This window comes from Antedon bifida, chromosome 6, assembly GCF_963402885.1.
Source record: "Antedon bifida chromosome 6, ecAntBifi1.1, whole genome shotgun sequence".
Lineage (NCBI taxonomy): Eukaryota > Metazoa > Echinodermata > Crinoidea > Comatulida > Antedonidae > Antedon > Antedon bifida.
Window position 1 is genome coordinate 2,964,416 of NC_136231.1, and position 6,866 is coordinate 2,971,281.

At 31.0% G+C, this 6,866-nt stretch overlaps 1 long non-coding RNA gene across 1 annotated transcript; it reads left to right on the forward strand.

The window, feature by feature from the left end:
- Positions 1–5,248: 5,248 nt before the first annotated feature.
- Positions 5,249–6,099, forward strand: LOC144845402 (uncharacterized). The gene is made up of 2 exons (XR_013612547.1): positions 5,249–5,592; positions 5,938–6,099. It is a non-coding gene; the product is annotated as an uncharacterized LOC144845402 (long non-coding RNA).
- Positions 6,100–6,866: the final 767 nt, after the last annotated feature.

The window sequence follows — 6,866 nt, forward strand, 5'->3', positions numbered from 1 at the left end:
TTGATTTTGGTTACCGAGCAAACCTTAAAAATTACAAGAATTAGTAATTAAGTGATGTTATTGTGGGGTACTTTATCTGAGTAGTACAAATTGTAAGTAAAGGGCATCTCATTGAGGCAGGATTACATTTGACACCAACAAAATCAGTCAATTGTTAGAAGCCGTGAACAACCCATCGATAATTCAAAAGGACAACACAGAACCCTTTCAGTAAATTGATTAACGGCATTAAATCGTAACGTACATTATTCTAAGAGAACGTGTAGATATAATAATCGTTAGAATCAAGACTTGGATTGTCAAAGGACAACAACAACAATTATGATAGTTTTTACGTAATCCTGTTCCGCGTTGTTAAACCTCACCTGCGACGGCTTACAGTAAAATGAACATTCTAAGCGTTCGATAAGAAGACGTGAGATAAGGGTAATTAGTACACCGGCTAGGCTGATGGTTTTTGCTTTGAATAAAGAAAGATCGAATTAACCACATCTTTAGTTAGGCTAAGTTGCTGTTTACTTAGTGAGGTAACGGATGATCGACTGTTTAGCATTTGTTTTGTATTGCATTTTCGTAAATTTGCAATTTTAAGTCAATGATGAGATTCCGAGTTTTAATTCAATGCAAACTAAACCCTGCTTTTAGTGGTATAGCAGTACAGTATAAACAATATAATTAGTGGTACACAAGGTGTACGTTTAGTCCTATTAGGATTAAAATTTAATATGTCTATCTCTATTCCCGACTAAAACAGCAAGAAAGCTCTAGGCCTAAGATCAATGTTTTAGAGTATTGGAAGCATCTCCAGAATAATCTTTTTTGTAAACCAAATATATATATATTATTTTTTTGTATTAAGACATTGGCATTGGCAATTTTTACAGTCGGGCTTCATTAAAGAATAGGAACAAAATGGAAAAAAAAATTGTCTCAGTTTCTATCAAATTTGTCTTACGAGGTAAAAATGTATTAATTTGGTTGTTACAGAGTAAATCATAGGCCTATATGAAGCAAAAACCATTCAATAATATGGAGAAATATATCAAAATATAATAAATAATATTGTTATATGAATATTGAAATAAAGTTGACGATTATCAGAAAAGAAAGAAAAATCGTTTACGAGACTAATAAAATTGTATTTTTCATGAAAATTTCAAAGAAAGCCAAAATGTTTTGAGTGTGAAAGTCGTAGTAGATACTGCAATATGGTCTTACGGTTTCATTTGGTTAAAGCATGTTCTGGATCTAAATCTGGACTACGTTACGTTGCGCTTTCCGGCATTTACAATGGGTTGCCGTGTACACAAAAAAAACGGTAAAACACCGGAAACAGAACCGATTCGATATGAATTATAGTTATTTCCACAAACATAGCCTACAATAAAAAAAATCACGATATTTTTTTTTCGGACACGAAGTCGGGTGACCGTCTATAGAGACCGGTAATACATGTATGATTTCTTTATTATACCGTACAACAATGATGATAATGTAATTATGCTAGTTAATATAATAAATGACAATACAAACAGTTTGACTTACTTAAAAATAGATTATAATAATACTTACAAGGATGATGCAGTCATTAATAAAATTGTGTTTTCTAAAATAATAAAATAATTTAATAGTACGTTTCATTATGATACGATGTATATCATTATATATCTAGACTAAGACAACAACATTTCCAATAACGATAAACCGCTATCGCCATTACTAATAAAGACACAAACGTTACAGTGGTTAATTTGTTGTTGAATGCATTATTCATTTAGTGCATGTTATCTGTAACATTATCAACCAGCAAACGAACAATGAATTAGTGAGCAGAAAGACAGCAGATTTAATAACACATTACACTGTTAAGGCAACTATGTCGTTTAAATCCAAACATTTAACGCATTCGCTTATCCGTTATCATATCAAAATTTAATTAACATATTTACTAAGTACATGATCACGACGTAATTATTTTATGATAAAACACGATAATCCATGTGTTTTAATAATATCTATTTTGATTTAATCTTCATGTGCATTAAGTGTACACTGTTAGTGTAGCGCTCGACACAAACTACCACATTTACCTAAAAGCTCAAAAGACAAAGAGTTACATTGTTTTGGTACCTTCCCATACGGTTGTTTTAAGTTAAGTTTGCTGATACAAAACTCGAGATTTGTACACTAGGCCTAAAGTTTGCACAAGAAAGAAATAAGATGTGTTTTTTCTCCTCTTATGTCCATTAGATATTGATGCATTCACAACATACAACCACAGTTCAATGGATACAAAAGTAATTTTCAAAATTTGACTTCATTTACACAAGTAGGCCTGTAGATATTATTTTTATTTTTGCAGTTTTGGATTTACTGTACACGAATAAATTGAGACTGTAACTTCTTTTTATTTATTACTTGACAATGTGAAATGACAAATTAAGCAAAATTAACGTATCATCGACTTTGATCAAGCCACAGTCAAGCAAAAACTTTGATCTAGGCATTTACACATACTATAGACGTAGCATGGCCGTGTATTTTGTACTGTTTGTTTCTCGCAAACACAACGTCGGTGCCGCTGCGTAAAGTAGGGCTATAACTGGACATAGGCCTACGAATGACAGAAAAACAAACCTGTCAAAAATACTAAAACATCGTGATCTAGAAATAGTACAAAGCCTATGTTCATATACATCTGTCATGGGTTCACAGTTAAGAAAAGTGCATTTCTCTATACAATTTAACTTATTTGTTTTTCTTCGTCAACAGAGGGAGTAACGTTATCATAATGTCTCTTGGGAGTGGATTGTAATTTTGTGTTTTATTGTAAAGATCGATTCTCAGTATCAAATAGAATATATGATCGACAACTGAAATGTATATACGATTAAACATGATTCTATTCATACTCAAAGTATTACAATTCAGTTGACAGGGGGATGGATTAAGCCAGCGGCGTAGTAGGCCGTCGAATAAAATATAACAATTTTAGCAGCATAGTCCTAGTTAGTGTTAGTTGCAGGTAAATATGTGTTTTGTGAAGTTGTCCCACCTGTGTAAATGCCTAGATCAAAGTTTTTGCTTTACTCTGGGTTGATCAAATTCCAGTCTGAAGAGATTTTGAAACTGGCACAATTGAATCTGCTAAACCCGTTTCAATAACATAATTTGATTGTGAGATATTGTACACGAATGCTATTGATACGAAGTGAATTAACCACATAAACGAAACAAAGAAAGCATGTAATCATAGCCGACAGAGTGGCCCTTAGTTATAAGTTATATATACTGTTTGTTGATATTGTTAGCGTTCATATTGAAATTATCAAATCATTAAATTTTCTCTGTTCTCTATCCAATATTTAAACCAATAGGAATAGAAATGCTTGGGGCTTTAGAAGAATTTAAGAAAAGATTGAATAAAGGGGTGTAAATCAACTAGGCGGTACTTCTTGCTAAGCGCGTCAATATTGATATTAGTAGACGTTGTTAAATTAACTAAACCTGAATTTACTTACCAAAGTGCCTTTTGTAAACTTTTAGATGACATCTTTGTTATATTGATAAACGATGTGACACCTATTTTTAAGTAATAATATACAGCTAATTTTAGGCCCGTTATTATGAATAACTGTTTTTGTTAAGCATTAATAAAGAACCATTAGAGGCCTGCTAAGACTCGTTATCAGCTATCAAATCAAATAATAATTCAAAATTTACATTATTAATTTATCATTTTATTTACTCTTATCATATTATTTTTATAATAATAATAAATGGTATACGTTTACTTTTAAATAAATTAAAAAATCAAAAACATTATTTTCAATTGTATAATACAGCATTTAATTCTTTGACATAAATATACATGGGTTTCGTTATTTAAACTGCTTGGAGCATGCGTCTGGAATTTTTTTTCTGATTCAATTCAGCTTGCATTGGAAAAATAACGTAATGTATTTTACAGACGTGTATATTGTGTAAAAAATGGAGAAAATGTTGTTTGAAGTTTACTTTCAAAATGTTGGTCCTGCAGTACTTTAATGTAACGTCGAAGATGGCGCTGTTCTATAAATTGAGATTTAATTCTAGAAACCGAGAAAAGAGTTATTATCCTGATATCATATTACATCATTCATTTTTAAAACTAACAGTTTGGAGATGTACCGTAATTGTGTTACATAATATATAAAGGGGTGCCCTTTTTTCACATCAATTATTGTTATGTATCTTAACATTTTGTATTAATAATAATTATTTATGGTAATATAGCGATAACTATAGATATAACTATAATAATTTTATTCAGAAATATATCAATAGTTAATTGACCCGACTATTTAATTGTAAATAAAATAATGTTCTCTCATCTGTTTTTACTTTACTTTACTTTTGCGTATATTTTATTATGGATTCGAATACTTCTATCATAGCAATTTCAAATTATTTTGATTTGTAAAATTGTGAAATTTATAATATATAATAAAGATACTAACAACGTAATGATAATATTATTAATTTCGTTAAATAAAAAAATATAATATAATATCTATGATTCCTAAAATAATGCAATAACACAATTCTAGGCTACAATCGAATACATTTTAAAATACAATGTTTAACACTGCAATTTATTTATTGTTACAAACGCATTACTTTGTCATATTTTCAAGAGGAAATTATAGATTGAAAAACAACCTTGAGAAAATGAATTCAAACATTATTATGACCATCAGAATCTGTACAAGATAATTCGTGATTTGCAGCCAGACATAGATCAGCCAATCAGCGTCGAGCACGCATGTTAAACGCGCGTTAAGGTAGGTTGAGTGGGTTATTTTTACGTCACCTTTCTAAATATTTTAAGGCTATTCAGAAAATTATGTTTGAAGTGTTGATAAGTATCTTACGGTGGAAATTATTTTTAAATCGTTATAACTGATTTGTTTTCTAGAAAATAAGATTTTATCGCACGCATTATCAAGAAGCAAAGTAACAATCATTAAAATGTTTCTTTTTACAATAACAATAATGCCTACCATTATTAAGTTCTGTCTATAACACTATCAAACTTTATGTGACAAAAAATGTGATGTGCCCATATATGGACACGATGATGTCATACCACTACCATATTTGGGCATAATGCCACCATATTTGGGCACATCATATTTTTTTTGTCAAACAATCAATAGCAGGTAATAATGTTTTACAATATATAAATATAGATATATCCAGATCTTGTTGGCCGATTGCTACGTTCTGAAGAACTCAAATGGCCGATTGCTACGTTCTGAAGAACTCAAATGGCCGATTGCTACGAATTCAAGACTCATTGGCCGTTTGCTACTGTCATTTTGCTACGTTGGCTATGGACGTTTGCTACGTTGGAGTTTTCATTGCCCATTTGACGTCACTTCCGTTATTTCTTCTTCGAAAATTGAAAGGAAATGTGATGTGCGATGAAATTATGATTTGCCATTTGCGACGGATTTCAGGCTTTCCAACAACTTTATTTATTTATAAAAAATAATTAATGTACGTAATTTTGTGTATTTTGTACCAAACATAGGCTAGGAGCCTAGGCAGGTAGGGTTTTTACCCATATCGGGGCTTTGTTGTCAGACTCGAAGTCTTTTCAAATCAAATAAATCATTTGAATATAGCCTAGGCCCGGCCTAGGCCTAGCTAGGGCTCATCATAGGCAAGCCTAGCCTAGGCCTATAGGCCTAGTAGTAGTAGGCTACTAGGCCTAAGTAGGCCTAGCTTAATAGAGGACCTAGGCTTAGGCCTAACCTACTAGGCCTTATGCAAGGCTTTTTTATGCTGTATTATGTGTTACAGTACCTTTTGGTAATAACTATAATACCTGTGTTTAATTTTATTTCTAAATGTGTTATTTAAATTGTTAAATAATTATTTTATTTCTTTCAGGTTGTGATATTATAATAAATTAATATAAAAAGATGTGAAAGTTTTAAAGCCCATCCTAAAAGTTAGTTGATAATAATAACCAACTAATAATGTTGGTGGAAGAACATTTGTCTTGTCTGGAATCAATGAAGATATGTAGCTGACGCTGTGCAGAAATACTAATAATAAAAGATGATGATGAGAATACAAAATACAGTAATAAATAGCATATGATAGTAGTAGGCCTGTGTTTAACTTGAAAAAAGGTGTCAAATTCATTAATAAAAACTAATGTGTTTACTTTACTGTAGTTTTGTATTTTTCTCAATAAATTAGTGACGTACAAAGCTGAGTGTGGGGTGGGTTACTATTTCCAAGTACCTAGATTAAGTTTAGTAAGCTTCTACAGTAATCTACACCAAGTAAGTTTGTATGACAAAATGTTATCAAGTATATGCAAACATGATGTTATATTTCTTTTTAAATGGATGAATAGAGATTATAATTGAATACATTGACTATACAAGATTGTTTTTTTAACTTGTTTTTGGTAGAAAATAACATTTGAGCATGTTAATAACATGTAGTTGATAACATTTTATATAATAAAAACCATATGTTGACAGACACTAATAGACCTACGCTGTGGACAACACTGATGCGGTGTTATACAACTTTGGATGTTACAAGAATTATGGACAAGAAAATCAACAACTCCATCCATAAACATCATCATGTGCTAGGGTTCTCATAATTCATTTTTAATTCATGTTTATTGTAGTAAACCTCATAATTATGGCAGTCAGGTTGAAGTCCAGAAGTGCAAAAGCACTTGTCATGACTTGACCCTTTTCAGCAAAACAAAAGGTTTCAGTTTAAAGTAAATCAGAAATAAGGTTTAACAAGTATATATAACCAGTTTAAAAAAACCAATCGCATTGACTTAAAGA